The following is a 17,392-nucleotide window of genomic DNA, read 5'->3' on the forward strand; positions in this document are numbered from 1 at the left end:
TAGTTGTTCCAATGATGCTTGTTCCCCTATATACCTGCGGTATCGCAGCAGAACCACACACTACTGCTGCACAATACAAATGCACTATAATATACTTTCTATGTAAGAAAGTATATTATAAGTATATCACACCCCTCAGTATATCACACCTATCGATAGCACACCTATACCAGTCCTTAAAGGGAACCTGTCACCAGGATTTTGTGTATAGAGCTGAGGACATGGGTTGCTAGATGGCTGCTAGCACATCCGCAATATCCAATCCCCATGGCTCTGTGTGCTTTTATTGTGTAAAAAAAACTGATTTGATACATATGCAAATGAACCTGAGATGAGTCCTGTATGTAAGATGAGTCAGGGACAGGACTCATCTCAGGGTAATTTGCATATGGATCAAATCGTTCTTTTTACACAATAAAAGCACACAGAGCTATGGGGACTGGGTATTGCGGATGTGCTAGCGGACATCTAGCAACCCATGTCCTCAGCTCTATACACAAAATCCCGATGACAGGTTCCCTTTAAAATGACTTTTGTGGCCCTATTAGCTAGCGTTTGGTGTCCCAAAGAGTCTGTCCCTGCTCCACAATGTAACCTTTTCCCTACACTGGCAAAACACAGAATGTTCGGAGCAATGCAAAAGAATATGGCACATGCCAACATCGCCATATGTTCGCATGTTCGGTGAATCGCGAACTAGCAAAGTTCGCCGCGAAAAGACCGCCGGGCGAACCGCAAGGCCATCTCTAGAGCTCCATTATTGTCAGAATTTGGGCCATTACGACCCTGGCCAGGAGCATATCATATGATCTGGAGCAGGAAGGTAAGTTTTAATAAGTATGAATGTAAAAGATGTTAGTCTCAACAAGGGGGAGAAACATAAACTAAAATTAAAAAACTCAGAATACCTCTTTATTTTATAAGTTGGAGTGGCCACCCCTCTACAAGTAGTAGTTGTTATTTTCTTAGCAGTTTTTGATTATAGTGTATGCAGTATTTTCGCATTTAGAAAGCATAGCAAGACCAAGTGGCTCGTAGCCAGATATAAGTTAGAAAATATGTTTTATGTGGAAATTGATGAAGTCATACATTATTTACTTTACTTTTTGCACATACAAACAGAAATGGCCTAATCAACCCGGGACCTAGAATTTACATAGAGATGGTATTTAAGAAGAACTGATGTGAAATATGAATGTAAACAACAGTATTAAAAATCCGCTAAGTGTCGAATTAATAACACATGTCAAGTCCTCGCAGTATGATAAATGATAAATTACGGACTCCTGTGGATTACCACATACGCAGATTCTTACATCTCAAAAGCTTACATATAAAGGAAGGAAGGTGAATGTTGTAATTATGGAGATTTCTAGTACATGGTTAATGAGATGATATATACATATCATTTGAATATTTGACATAAAACTCACAACTTTTTTGTGAGGAATGGAAAGAGTACTTACTTTCTTCTCTCATGCAGTTGTATAAACTGTAGGGTAAATATAGAATTAAAAGGGGACCTGTCGCCATGAAAATACAATGTAAGCTACTGACAGCATGTTATAGAGCAGAAGGAGCTGAGCAGATTGATATTTAGTTTTATAGTAAAAGATTTAGTAAAACTTGTATTTTATATATTTAGATTCCTGCTCATTCTGGGCTTTGAAGTCCAGGAGGTGGTCCTATCAGTGATTGCCAGCCTTCCCTCTATGACTGTGTATACAGAGATAGCTGTCAGTCACTGAAAGGACCGCTATGTTTTCACTATTATTCACTACAGTCCAAAAATATAGTCAGAAAATGAAGATCCTTAACAGGGAGTTTCACATACAGGTGTATGAAAATGGGGTTTGTAATCTAGATAACATTTGACAGTTCCGCGAATGGCATAGGTATGACATCAACAAATTTTCTGGTTAAGACATAATGAATATGTAAGTGTGTAAATGGTCTGCTTACACAAATCATTCTAAGGCCCCATGCTGCCATGTCTGTGTTAAGGACCGAAAAACACGTGCACTCCACATCTGATTTCAATGGGTCTACAATCTGCAAGATGCAGTGAGAGATAGGACATGTTCTATATTTTGCAGCGCAGAGGCACGGACTGGAGATTCACATTTTTTAGATTTCAGAGCCATTGAGTTCAATTCTCATCATAAGCCCAATGTTCCAAAAAATGCAGAAGGTAAACGGCCAGTATCTGTGTTTGGCAGATCCCCTATTTGTGGTCTGCAAAACTTGGCACAGTTGTGAGAATGCACCCTTAGGGAGAGGAGGATGATGCATGAACAAAAGGTTAAGTTTGGTGTATAGAAGGGCCAAACCCCCTTAGTCCCTTGCCATGCAGAAAAGCATGGCGCTGTCTCCTACCTGTACTGAAGACCTGAACATCTGGTCCAGGAGGAAGGGTATAGCCCAAGAATCCTTGAGAATTTTACCCCTTAAGGACGCTGCCATATTTCACCTTAAGGACCAGCCATTTTTTGCAAATCTGATATGTCACTTTATGTGGTGATATCTTTAAAACGCGTTTACTTATCCAGGACATTCTGAGATTGTTTTCTCGTCACATATTGTACTTCATGACAGTGGTAAAATTGAGTCAAAAAAATACCAAATTTACCAAAAATGTTGAAAAATTTGCACATTTTTACATTTCTATTTCTCTACTTTTATAATAGATAGTAATACCTCCAAAAATAGTTATCACTTTACATTCCCCATATGTCTACTACATGATTGTATCATTTTGTGAATGCCATTTTATTTTTTGGGGACGTTAGAAGACTTAGAAGTTTATAAGCAAATCTTGAACTTTTTCTGAAAATTTCCAAAACCCACTTTTTAACTCCTTTCCGACCGCCTAACGCACGGATGCGTCCTGGCGGCGGTCGATTCATGTGGAACTCCATATGTGGAACTCCATATGGTTTTTGGAAAGCAGATTTCACTGGGATAATTTTAAGCTGCCATGTCACGTTTGAAGACCCCCCTGATGCACCCCTAGAGTAGACACTCCACAAAAGTGACCCCATTTTGGAAAATACAGGATAAGGTGGCAGTTTTGTTGGTACTATTTTAGGGTACATAGGGCACATATGGCAAGGTAACAAAAAATAGCTGTTTTGGCATCGTTTTTATGTTTTGTTATTTACAACATTCATCTGACAGGTTAGATCAAGTTGTATTTTTAAAGAGCAGGTTGTTATGGACGCGACAATACCAAATATGTTTGTTTCAGTTTTACATAACTAAGCATTTAAAAAAAAAAAAAATTTTTTGTGTCTCCACATTCTGAAAGTCAAAGTTTTTTTTATTGTTTGGACAACTGTCTTGTGTAGGGGCTCATTTTTTTCAGGATGAGATGATGGTTTGATTGGTACTATTATAGTGTGCATATGACTTTTTGATTGCTTGCTATTACACTTTTTAAGGTGACACAAAATAACAACGTGTTTTTGTTTTTTACGGTATTCATCTGAGGGGTTAGATAATGTAATATTTTTATAGAGAAGGTTATTACAGACGCGGTGATACCTAATATGTTAACTTTTTTTTATTTATGTAAGTTTTACACAATGATATCATTTTTGAAACAAAAAAAAGCATGTTTTAGTGTCTCCATAGTCTGAAAGCAATAGTTTTTTAAGTTTGTGGGCGATTGTCTTAGGTAGGGAGTCATTTTTGCGGGATGAGATGACGGTTTGATTGGCACTGTTTTGGGGTGCATATGACTTTTTCATTGCTTGCTATTACACTTTTTGTGATGTAAGGTGACAAAAAAAATTCTTTTTTGACACTTTTTTTTTTTTACAGTATTCACCTGGGTTAGGTCATGTGATATTTTTATAGAGCAGATTATTACAGACGCGGCGATACCTAATATGTCAACTTTTTTTATTTATGTAAAAGTTTTACACAATAACAGCATTTTTGAAACAAAAAAAAACAGTCTTTTAGTGTCTCCATATTCTGAGCCGTAGTTTTTTTTTTTTTTTTTGGGCGATTGTCTTAGGTAGGGGCTCATTTGTTGCAGGATAATGTGACGGTTAGATTGGTACTATTTTGGGGGCTATATGCCTTTTTGATCGCTTGGTGTTGCGCATTTAGTGATGTAGGGTGACAAAAGAATTGTTTATTTAGCGCAGTTTTTATTTTATTTTTTTGACGGTGTTCACCTGAGGGGTTAGGTCATGTGATATCTATATAGAGCCGGTCAATACGGACACGGAGATACCTAATATGTCTACTTTTCTTTCTTTCCCTATTTTTTTTTTTTTTAAATCCCTTTATTATGGCAAAAGGATTATTTTTTTTCTTTACTTGAAACTTTTATTTTATTTTTGGAAAACTTTATTTTTTGTCCCACTCTGGGACTTCAACTTTTGGGGGTCTGACCCCTTTACAATTCATAAAGAAGGCATCATGCTGCCTTCCATGCCATCAGGTCCCCGTCACAGCAGCGCAGGGACCCAATGTCTGCTTCCTCCCTGCACGGACATTGCACGTGCCGCGGTCAGCGCTGACCGTGGCTGTGCAGGGGTTAATGCGCCAGCATCAGTCATTCCACCGATGCCGGCGCATGCAGCAGGGGTCCAGCTATCAGTGACTGCCGGACCCCTGCTGCTGATCGGGCTTCTGCACCCGCCCGATCACCATGACGTACATGTACTTCTCTGGTCCTTAAGTCACAGCCAGAGATGACGTACATGTACATCATGGGTCCTTAAGGGGCTATAATAAAGGTAAATTATGCAAAAGTATATTTAGTTCACATCTGCTTTCTGGATTCCTTTATGGATTTCCGTTATAAAATAGTTATAACGGAAAATAACGGAATCTATAATACAGAAGGACAGATTCGTTATGCTGCCCATAGACTTGTATTATGAAGGAATGCAAAATGGAAGCCTTTAAAAGGCATTCCGTTTTGCTTTCCGTCTTAATAGAAGTCTATAGGGAAGCATAACGGATCCATCTGGTTTCTGTTATGCAGAACAGAGAAAAAAGTCCTGTCGACAGGACCTGTTATGATTCCCATAGACTTCTATTAAGACGGATCAAAACGGAATGTCTCTAAAGGCTTCCGTTTTGAATACCGTCTTATGGATTCCGTTATTTTCCTTTATAACGGAAAGCCAGAATGCAGATGTGAACCCACCCTTAAAGGTTATAAACGCAACATTTTTTTTTTCCACCAGAATACCCTTTTAAATGATCGTTTAATTAACCACCTCCGGACCGCCTAACGCAGGATCGCGTTCCGGAGGTGGCAGCCCTGCGCACAGTCACGCATATATGCGTCATCTCGCGAGACGCGAGACTTCCTGTGAACGCGCGCACACAGGCGCGCGCGCTCACAGGAACGGAAGGTAAGAGAGTTGATCTCCAGCCTGCCAGCGGCGATCGTTCGCTGGCAGGCTGGAGATGTGTTTTTTTTAACCCCTAACAGGTATATTAGACGCTGTTTTGATAACAGCGTCTAATATACCTGCTACCTGGTCCTCTGGTGGTCCCCTTTGTTTGGATCGACCACCAGAGGACACAGGTAGCTCAGTAAAGTACCACCAAGCACCACTACACTACACTACACCCCCCCCCCCCCGTCACTTATTAACCCCTTATTAGCCCCTGATCACCCCATATAGACTCCCTGATCACCCCCCTGTCATTGATTACCCCCTGTCATTGATCAACCCCCTGTAAAGCTCCATTCAGATGTCCGCATGATTTTTACGGATCCACTGATAGATGGATCGGATCCGCAAAACGCATCCGGACGTCTGAATGAAGCCTTACAGGGGCGTGATCAATGACTGTGGTGATCACCCCATATAGACTCCCTGATCACCCCCCTGTCATTGATTACCCCCCTGTCATTGATTACCCCCCTGTAAAGCTCCATTCAGACGTCCGCATGATTTTTACGGATCCACTGATAGATGGATCGGATCCGCAAAACGCATCCGGACGTCTGAATGAAGCCTTACAGGGGCATGATCAATGACTGTGGTAATCACCCCATATAGACTCCCTGATCACCCCCCTGTCATTGATTACCCCCCTGTAAAGCTCCATTCAGATGTCCGCATGATTTTTACGGATGCACTGATAGATGGATCGGATCCGCAAAAGGCATCCGGACGTCTGAATAAAGCCTTACAGGGGCATGATCAATGACTGTGGTGATCACCCCATATAGACTCCCTGATCACCCCCCTGTCATTGATTACCCCCCTGTCATTGATCACCCCCCTGTAAAGCTCCATTCAGATGTCCGCATGATTTTTACGGATGCACTGATAGATGGATCGGATCCGCAAAACGCATCCGGACGTCTGAATGAAGCCTTACAGGGGCGTGATCAATGACTGTGGTGATCACCCCATATAGACTCCCTGATCACCCCCCTGTCATTGATTACCCCCCTGTAAAGCTCCATTCAGACGTCCGCATGATTTTTACGGATCCACTGATAGATGGATCGGATCCGCAAAACGCATCCGGACGTCTGAATGAAGCCTTACAGGGGCGTGATCAATGACTGTGGTGATCACCCCATATAGACTCCCTGATCACCCCCCTGTCATTGATTACCCCCCTGTCATTGATCACCCCCCTGTAAAGCTCCATTCAGATGTCCGCATGATTTTTACGGATCCACTGATAGATGGATCGGATCCGCAAAACACATCCGGACATCTGAATGAAGCCTTACAGGGGCGTGATCAATGACTGTGGTGATCACCCCATATAGACTCCCTGATCACCCCCCTGTCATTGATTACCCCCCTGTCATTGATTACCCCCCTGTAAAGCTCCATTCAGATGTCCGCATGATTTTTACGGATGCACTGATAGATGGATCGGATCCGCAAAATGCATCCGGACGTCTGAATGAAGCCTTACAGGGGCATGATCAATGACTGTGGTTATCACCCCATATAGACTCCCTGATCACCCCCCTGTCATTGATTACCCCCCTGTAAAGCTCCATTCAGACGTCCGCATGATTTTTACGGATCCACTGATAGATGGATCGGATCCGCAAAACGCATCCGGACGTCTGAATGAAGCCTTACAGGGGCGTGATCAATGACTGTGGTGATCACCCCATATAGACTCCCTGATCACCCCCCTGTCATTGATTACCCCCCTGTAAAGCTCCATTCAGATGTCCGCATGATTTTTACGGATGCACTGATAGATGGATCGGATCCGCAAAACGCATCCGGACGTCAGAATAAAGCCTTACAGGGGCATGATCAATGACTGTGGTGATCACCCCATATAGACTCCCTGATCACCCCCCTGTCATTGATTACCCCCCTGTCATTGATCACCCCCCTGTAAAGCTCCATTCAGATGTCCGCATGATTTTTACGGATGCACTGATAGATGGATCGGATCCGCAAAACGCATCCGGACGTCTGAATGAAGCCTTACAGGGGCGTGATCAATGACTGTGGTGATCACCCCATATAGACTCCCTGATCACCCCCCTGTCATTGATTACCCCCCTGTAAAGCTCCATTCAGACGTCCGCATGATTTTTACGGATCCACTGATAGATGGATCGGATCCGCAAAACGCATCCGGACGTCTGAATGAAGCCTTACAGGGGCGTGATCAATGACTGTGGTGATCACCCCATATAGACTCCCTGATCACCCCCCTGTCATTGATTACCCCCCTGTCATTGATCACCCCCCTGTAAAGCTCCATTCAGATGTCCGCATGATTTTTACGGATCCACTGATAGATGGATCGGATCCGCAAAACACATCCGGACATCTGAATGAAGCCTTACAGGGGCGTGATCAATGACTGTGGTGATCACCCCATATAGACTCCCTGATCACCCCCCTGTCATTGATTACCCCCCTGTAAAGCTCCATTCAGATGTCCGCATGATTTTTACGGATGCACTGATAGATGGATCGGATCCGCAAAATGCATCCGGACGTCTGAATGAAGCCTTACAGGGGCATGATCAATGACTGTGGTTATCACCCCATATAGACTCCCTGATCACCCCCCTGTCATTGATTACCCCCCTGTAAAGCTCCATTCAGACGTCCGCATGATTTTTACGGATCCACTGATAGATGGATCGGATCCGCAAAACGCATCCGGACGTCTGAATGAAGCCTTACAGGGGCGTGATCAATGACTGTGGTGATCACCCCATATAGACTCCCTGATCACCCCCCTGTCATTGATTACCCCCCTGTCATTGATTACCCCCCTGTAAAGCTCCATTCAGATGTCCGCATGATTTTTACGGATGCACTGATAGATGGATCGGATCCGCAAAACGCATCCGGACGTCTGAATGAAGCCTTACAGGGGCATGATCAATGACTGTGGTTATCACCCCATATAGACTCCCTGATCACCCCCCTGTCATTGATTACCCCCCTGTAAAGCTCCATTCAGATGTCCGCATGATTTTTACGGATGCACTGATAGATGGATCGGATCCGCAAAACGCATACGGACGTCTGAATGAAGCCTTACACGGGCGTGATCAATGACTGTGGTTATCACCCCATATAGACTCCCTGATCACCCCCCCTGTCATTGATCACCCCCCTGTCATTGATCAACCCCCTGTCATTGATCACCCCCCCTGTCATTGATCAACCCCCTGTCATTGATCACCCCCCCTGTCATTGATCACCCCCCTGTCATTGATCACCCCTCTGTAAGGCTCCATTCAGACATTTTTTTGGCCCAAGTTAGCGGAATTATTATTTTTTTTTCTTACAAAGTCTCATATTCCACTAACTTGTGTCAAAAAATAAAATCTCACATGAACTCACCATACCCCTCACGGAATCCAAATGCGTAAAATTTTTTAGACATTTATATTCCAGACTTCTTCTCACGCTTTAGGGCCCCTAGAATGCCAGGGCAGTATAAATACCCCACATGTTACCCCATTTCGGAAAGAAGACACCCCCAGGTATTCCGTGAGGGGCATATTGAGTCCATGAAAGATTGAAATTTTTGTCCAAAGTTAGCGGAAAGGGAGACTTTGTGAGAAAAAAATTAAAAATATAAATTTCCGCTAACTTGTGCCAAAAAATTTTTTTTCTATGAACTCGCCATGCCCCTCATTGAATACCTTGGGGTGTCTTCTTTCCAAAATGGGGTCACATGTGGGGTATTTATACTGCCCTGGCATTCTAGGGGCCCCAAAGCGTGAGAAGAAGTCTGGTATCCAAATGTCTAAAAATGCCCTCCTAAAAGGAATTTTGGCACCTTTGCGCATCTAGGCTGCAAAAAAGTGTCACACATCTGGTATCTCCGTACTCAGGAGAAGTTGGGGAATGTGTTTTGGGGTGTCATTTTACATATACCCATGCTGGGTGAGAGAAATATCTTGGTCAAATGCCAACTTTGTATAACAAAATGGGAAAAGTTGTCTTTTGCCAAGATATTTCTCTCACCCAGAAAGGGTATATGTAAAATGACACCCCAAAACACATTCCCCACCTTCTCCTGAATACGGCGATACCACATGTGTGACACTTTTTTGCAGCCTAGGTGGGCAAAGGGGCCCATATTCCAAAGAGCACCTTTAGGATTTCACAGGTCATTTACCTACTTACCACACATTAGGGCCCCTGGAAAATGCCAGGGCAGTATAACTACCCCACAAGTGACCCCATTTTGGAAAGAAGACACCCCAAGGTATTCCGTGAGGGGCATGGCGAGTTCCTAGAATTTTTTATTTTTTGTCACAAGTTAGTGGAAAATGCTGATTTTTTTTTTTTTTTTTTCATACAAAGTCTCATATTCCACTAACTTGTGACAAAAAATTAAAACTTCCATGAACTCACTATGCCCATCAGCGAATACCTTGGGGTCTCTTCTTTCCAAAATGGGGTCACTTGTGGGGTAGTTATACTGCCCTGGCATTCTAGGGGCCCAAATGTGTGGTAAGGAGTTTGAAATCAAATTCTGTAAAAAATGACCTGTGAAATCCGAAAGGTGCTCTTTGGAATATGGGCCCCTTTGCCCACCTAGGCTGCAAAAAAGTGTCACACATCTGGTATCTCCGTACTCAGGAGAAGTTGGGGAATGTGTTTTGGGGTGTCATTTTACATATACCCATGCTGGGTGAGAGAAATATCTTGGCAAAAGACAACTTTTCCCATTTTTTTATACAAAGTTGGCATTTGACCAAGATATTTATCTCACCCAGCATGGGTATATGTAAAAAGACACCCCAAAACACATTCCTCAACTTCTCCTGAATACAGAGATACCAGATGTGTGACACTTTTTTGCAGCCTAGGTGGGCAAAGGGGCCCATATTCCAAAGAGCACCTTTCGGATTTCACAGGTCATTTTTTACAGAATTTGATTTCAAACTCCTTACCACACATTTGGGTCCCTAGAATGCCAGGGCAGTATAACTACCCCACAAGTGACCCCATTTTGGAAAGAAGATACCCCAAGGTATTCGCTGATGGGCATAGTGAGTTCATGGAAGTTTTTATTTTTTGTCACAAGTTAGTGGAATATGAGACTTTGTATGAAAAAAAAAAAAAAAAAAATCATCATTTTCCACTAACTTGTGACAAAAAATAAAAAATTCTAGGAACTTGCCATGCCCCTCGCGGCATACCTTGGGGTGTCTTCTTTCCAAAATGGGGTCACTTGTGGGGTAGTTATACTGCCCTGGCATTCTAGGGGCCCAAATGTGTGGTAAGGAGTTTGAAATCAAATTCTGTAAAAAATGACCTGTGAAATCCGAAAGGTGCTCTTTGGAATATGGGCCCCTTTGCCCACCTAGGCTGCAAAAAAGTGTCACACATCTGGTATCTCCGTACTCAGGAGAAGTTGGGGAATGTGTTTTGGGGTGTCATTTTACATATACCCATGCTGGGTGAGAGAAATATCTTGGCAAAAGACAACTTTTCCCATTTTTTTATACAAAGTTGGCATTTGACCAAGATATTTATCTCACCCAGCATGGGTATATGTAAAAAGACACCCCAAAACACATTCCTCAACTTCTCCTGAATACAGAGATACCAGATGTGTGACACTTTTTTGCAGCCTAGGTGGGCAAAGGGGCCCACATTCCAAAGAGCACCTTTCGGATTTCACAGGTCATTTTTTACAGAATTTGATTTCAAACTCCTTACCACACATTTGGGCCCCTAGAATGCCAGGGCAGTATAACTACCCCACAAGTGACCCCATTTTGGAAAGAAGAGACCCCAAGGTATTCGCTGATGGGCATAGTGAGTTCATGGAAGTTTTTATTTTTTGTCACAAGTTAGTGGAATATGAGACTTTGTATGAGAAAAAAAAAAAAAAAAAATCATCATTTTCCACTAACTTGTGACAAAAAATAAAAAATTCTAGGAACTTGCCATGCCCCTCACGGCATACCTTGGGGTGTCTTCTTTCCAAAATGGGGTCACTTGTGGGGTAGTTATACTGCCCTGGCATTCTAGGGGCCCAAATGTGTGGTAAGGAGTTTGAAATCAAATTCTGTAAAAAATGACCTGTGAAATCCGAAAGGTGCTCTTTGGAATATGGGCCCCTTTGCCCACCTAGGCTGCAAAAAAGTGTCACACATCTGGTATCTCCGTACTCAGGAGAAGTTGGGGAATGTGTTTTGGGGTGTCATTTTACATATACCCATGCTGAGTGAGAGAAATATCTTGGCAAAAGACAACTTTTCCCATTTTTTTATACAAAGTTGGCATTTGACCAAGATATTTATCTCACCCAGCATGGGTATATGTAAAAAGACACCCCAAAACACATTCCTCAACTTCTCCTGAATACAGAGATACCAGATGTGTGACACTTTTTTGCAGCCTAGGTGGGCAAAGGGGCCCATATTCCAAAGAGCACCTTTCGGATTTCACAGGTCATTTTTTACAGAATTTGATTTCAAACTCCTTACCACACATTTGGGCCCCTAGAATGCCAGGGCAGTATAACTACCCCACAAGTGACCCCATTTTGGAAAGAAGAGACCCCAAGGTATTTCGTGATGGGCATAGTGAGTTCATAGAAGTTTTTATTTTTTGCCACACGTTAGTGGAATATGAGACTTTGTAAGAAAAGAAAAAAAAAAAGAAAAAATCATCATTTTCCGCTAACTTGTGACAAAAAATAAAAAGTTCTATGAACTCACTATGCCCATCAGCGAATACCTTAGGGTGTGTACTTTCCGAAATGGGGTCATTTGTGGGGTGTTTGTACTGTCTGGCCATTGTAGAACCTCAGGAAACATGACAGGTGCTCAGAAAGTCAGAACTGCTTCAAAAAGCGGAAATTCACATTTTTGTACCATAGTTTGTAAACGCTATAACTTTTACCCAAACCATTTTTTTTTTACCCAAACATTTTTTTTTATCAAAGACATGTAGAACAATAAATTTAGAGCAAAATTTCTATATGGATCTCGTTTTTTTTGCAAAATTTTACAACTGAAAGTGAAAAATGTCATTTTTTTGCAAAAAAAATCGTTAAATTTCGATTAATAACAAAAAAAGTAAAAATGTCAGCAGCAATGAAATACCACCAAATGAAAGCTCTATTAGTGAGAAGAAAAGGAGGTAAAATTCATTTGGGTGGTAAGTTGCATGACCGAGCAATAAACGGTGAAAGTAGTGTAGGTCAGAAGTGTAAAAAGTGGCCTGGTCTTTCAGGGTGTTTAAGCACTGGGGGCTGAGGTGGTTAAATTGTTTAATACTGTTGTTTACTTGTCCATTTCTTATGTTAGAAAAAGAAAATCCCATTCTCTTATTTGATCATTTTATATACTGTACATGTAACAGCAGCCATCTGTTATTTTGTTCAGTATGGAAACAGTCTGGTAGGGAGGACGTCAGCTAAAACTATAACACAGATTGAGACATAATATGCTCCTTCGGTCTGGTTTACCAGCAAAAGCAATTATTTTATCATAATTGTAAGAGTCAGTAGGCAGCAGAATGCTAATACGATTGCAGGATAAATTTACCGTGATCAGCTTTTGTTTCTGGAATGGTGACATGTGCCAGTGTTAGTTTTCTTTTGTGTGGGAGTAATGCAGGAGCTGGGTACATGGAAGTGCAATGTAATATAATGCCAAATGAGATTTCTGATTATGGCTGAAAAGCTCTGCTCCTCTGACACCATTCATCAAGTCTGTTCAACAAGGAGGAGATAATGCCCTCTCTTTATAAGATGATATTGTCAAATAGTGATGGACGAACATCGGCTGGATGGTTCGTGAACGCGATCGCGCGAACCCGATCAAATGTTCACGAACCACAAGTTCAATGGCAGGCGAACCTAAAAAACCTTCAGCTCATATTTGCAGCCACCAAATACTTAGTAGAAGTTCACAAATAGTCCCACAACATGGACAGTGACATACTAGAGGGGGATCAATGACAAAAAATCCGACAAAAAATCCGACAAAAAATATGTATCTAAATCGGGGGACATTTTTATGCATCTTAAAGGGAAATTCTCTGAAATGTGCCCTGTCGGAGCCTAGAAAAATTTTATTTATTTAAGCCACGGGAGTACGGGCCTTAAAAATTAGGCATTCACCTAACATAAAAGAAATTCTGATTATGTGGCTCGAGGTACATTATACAGTCAATGGATAAAAATTTTACTGTATGCCACTGGACTACAGGCCCCAAACATTAGGGATTCACCGGACAGAAAAGATCAAGTGATTATGTGGCCGGAGGTATATGACAGTCAATGGATATCAATTTTTCTGCAGGCCAGTACAAATACAGCTCAAATACATATGTTTAAAAGAACAAAAAAAAAAATTGGATTAAAAACATGGCTAACGAAATCCCCCCTCTTGAAAAAAACCTTATTGTTGAAATTTGATAACACGTGGTCGTCACTGGTGTTGAATTCCTCTGAGGCCGCAACAATTATTCATTCAGCGTACAGAAAAGAACAAGTATGTATATGGCTGGAGGTAGATAACACGGTCATTGGATATCAATTTTATAGCAGGCCAGTGGACTACAGGCCCCAAAAATTATGCATTCAGCGTACAAAAATAAACAAGTAAGTATGTGGCTGGAGGTAGATTACACGGTCATTGGATATCAATTTTACAGCAGGCCAGTGGACTACAGGCCCCAACAATTATGCATTCAGCCTACAGAAAATAACAAGTATGTATGTGGCTGGAGGTAGATTACACGGTCATTGGATTTAAATTTTACAGCAGGCCAGTGAACTGCAGGCCCCAAAAATTATGCATTAAGCAGAAAGTAAAGAACAAGTAAGTATGTGGCTGGCGGTAGATTACACGGTCATTGGATATCAATTTTACAGCAGGCCAGTGGACTACAGGCCCCAAAAATTATGCATTCAGTGTACAGAAAAGAACAAGTAAGTATGTGGCTGGAGGTAGATTACACGGTCATTGGATATCAATTTTACAGTAGGCCAGTGAACTGCAGGCCCCAAAAAGTATGCATTTAGCGTACAGAACAAAACAAGTAAGTATGTGCCTGGAGGTAGATTACACGGTCATTGGATATCAATTTTACAGCAGGCCAGTGGACTACAGGCCCCAACAATTATGCATTCAGCCTACAGAAAATAACAAGCATGTATGTGGCTGGAGGTAGATTACACGGTCATTGAATATCAATTTTACAGCAGGCCAGTGGACTACAGGCCCCAACAATTATGCATTCAGCCTACAGAAAATAACAAGCATGTATGTGGCTGGAGGTAGATTACACGGTCATTGGATATCAATTTTACAGCAGGCCAGTGGACTACAGGCCCCAACAATTATGCATTCAGAGGGCAGAAAAAAACAAGTACCGAATTTTATGCTTTATAACACGCACCTTTTCCCCCAAAAAAGTGGGGGGGAAATGTCTGTGCGTCTTATAAAATGAATACTAGTGAGCGATTCCATTATGGAAGCGCTCACTAGTATGTATTAGGAGCGGGGAGCGAAGATCCGCAAGCGTAGGTAATACTTACCCTCCCTGGTCTGCGCTGCGGCTCCTCTTCATCTGTCGCGCTCCCATCTTCCTGGCCTGTGCTGCACTGTCATGACCCCGTACAGAGTCAGGACATAGTGCTCGCACTATGACCTGACGCTGCACACAGTCATGTGACAGTGCAGCGCAGGTCTGGAAGATGGGAGCACGACAGCTGAAGAGGAGCCGCGGCGCAGGACAGGTAAGATGATTTTTTTTATTTTAGTCTGATGGGGGTACTGATGGGCTATTCTGAGGTCTGGGGGTACTAATGGGCTGATCTGAGGTCTGGGGGTACTGATGGGCTGATCTTAGGTCTGGGCGTACTGATGGGCTGATCTGAGGTCTGGGCGTACTCATGGGCTGATTTGAGGTCTGGGCGTACTCATGGGCTGATTTGAGGTCTGGGGGTACTGATGGGCTAATCTGGGGTTACTGATCAGCTAATCTGAGGTCTGGGGGTAATGATGGGCTAATCTGAGGTCTGGGGGTACTGATGGGCTAATCTGGGGTCTGATGGGCTAATCTGGGGTCTGATGGTAATCTGAGGTCTGATGGGGTAATCTGAGGTCTGATGGGCTAATCTGTGACCTCATGGGGATCTGATGGTCTAAACTAGGGATGGCCAACCTGAGGCTCTCCAGCTGTTGCAAAACTCCCATCATGCCCAGACTGCCTACAGCTAGCAGCCTACAGCAGGGCATGGTGGGAGTTGTAGTTTTACAACAGCTGGAGACCCGCAGATTGGCCATGCCTGGTCTAAAATCTGGGGTGCATGTTATCATAGGGAGCGTCTTATAAAGTGAAAAATACGGTAAGTATGTGGCTGGAGGTAGATTACACGGTCATTGGATATAAATTTTACAGCAGGCCAGTGGACTACAGGCCCCACAAATTATGCATTCAGCGTACAGAAAAGAACAAGTAAGTATGTGGCTGGAGGTCTATTAGACGGTCAACGGATATCAATTTTACTGAAGGCCAGTACAAATACAGGTCAAATACATATGTTTAAAAGAACTAAAAATATAAAATTGGATTAAAAACATGGCTAACGAAATCCCGCATCTTGAGAGGCCCAAAACATTAGGCATTCAACGGACAGAAAAGGCCTTTTATGCCGCTGTATTTACCTAAGACAGGGACCATTATTTGTTCTTTCAGACAGGACACTGGACAAGAGTTCCATGGCAAATTGTGTCAGCGCTGGCCATAGGTCAAGCCTGCACACCCAGTAGTCCAGGGGTTCCTCACTTCTCAGAGCGTCCACATCGGCCGTTAACCCGATGTAGTCGGACACCTGTCGGTCTAGGCGTTCCCTGAGGCTGGATCCCGAGGGCGGCTGTCAATGGGTTGGCTGCAAGAATGATCTCATATCCGAAGTGACCAACACATCTTCAAACCACGCTCTTCTTGCATGTGCTGTTGGATTGGTACCCGCAACTGTTTCTCTGTGAGTGGAAATTCCTCTGCCAGCGCCCACAAAAGCAGAATGCAGCATTTCTCGAAGCAAGGCCTGGAAGTGCTGCATTCTGACAGCCCTCTGTGATGCTGGTAACATGTCCGCTATTTTGTATTTGTACCGGGGGTCTAAGTACGTTCCCACCCAGTACTGGTCCTTGCCCTTTATGCTTTTTATAATGGGGTCCCTCTTCAAATACTGGAGCATGAAGGCCCCCATTTGCACTAAACTGGAAGCGGTGGAGTGGCCTGGATCCTGCTGATCGTCCAGGATAATGTCATCCTCGGTCTTCTCCCCCCAGCCATAGACAACACCAGGGATCCCAGAAAAGTTTAAAGCATGCTCTTCTTGCTTCTCCTCCGTCCCAGCACCATCCTCCTCTGACTCCTCTTCAGACTCCTGTTGACTTGTCTCAGATGGAGTATCCCCCCTTGGGAATTCATCCAGCATTGCGACTTCCTCATCTTCCTGCTCCTACTCCTCTGCCTGTCATTTTCAAAAGGACATTGTGACAAAAGTCCCTATAGAAGAAGGTATATCACACCCCTGCCTCAATCAGTTTTTTGGGGGGGCAACTGGAAAATCACAGCAGTAGAAATTATTTGTTCCAATAGTGTTTGTCACTCTGTGTAGCTGCGATAACGCAGCAAACCCGCAAACAAATGCTGCACTACCCAAATGCACTATATAGAAAGTATATTATTGGTATATCACACCCCTGCTTCAATCAGTTTTTTGGGGGGCAACTGGTATATCACACCAGTAGAAATTATTTGTTCCAATGGCGTTTGTCACTCTGTGTAGCTGTGGAAACGCAGCAAAACCGCAAACAAATGCTGCAGGGGTGTTGCTAGGGTCTTAAAACATTAGGGGCAAGAGCCCAAGGCATATGTCTACCCCAACCCTCCCCCTCTTCCTCAAAACT

General features: G+C 43.0%; 1 long non-coding RNA gene across 1 annotated transcript in view; it reads left to right on the forward strand.

The window, feature by feature from the left end:
* The first annotated feature begins 15,639 nt into the window (after positions 1 to 15,639).
* LOC120997428 overlaps positions 15,640 to 17,392 on the forward strand; it is a 29,154-nt gene continuing 27,401 nt past the window's right edge. The window contains exon 1 of the long non-coding RNA XR_005778171.1: positions 15,640 to 15,776. This is a non-coding gene — a long non-coding RNA (uncharacterized LOC120997428). The remainder of the gene's footprint in view (positions 15,777 to 17,392) is intronic.

This window comes from Bufo bufo, chromosome 4 (assembly GCF_905171765.1).
Source record: "Bufo bufo chromosome 4, aBufBuf1.1, whole genome shotgun sequence".
Taxonomy (NCBI): Eukaryota; Metazoa; Chordata; class Amphibia; order Anura; family Bufonidae; genus Bufo; species Bufo bufo.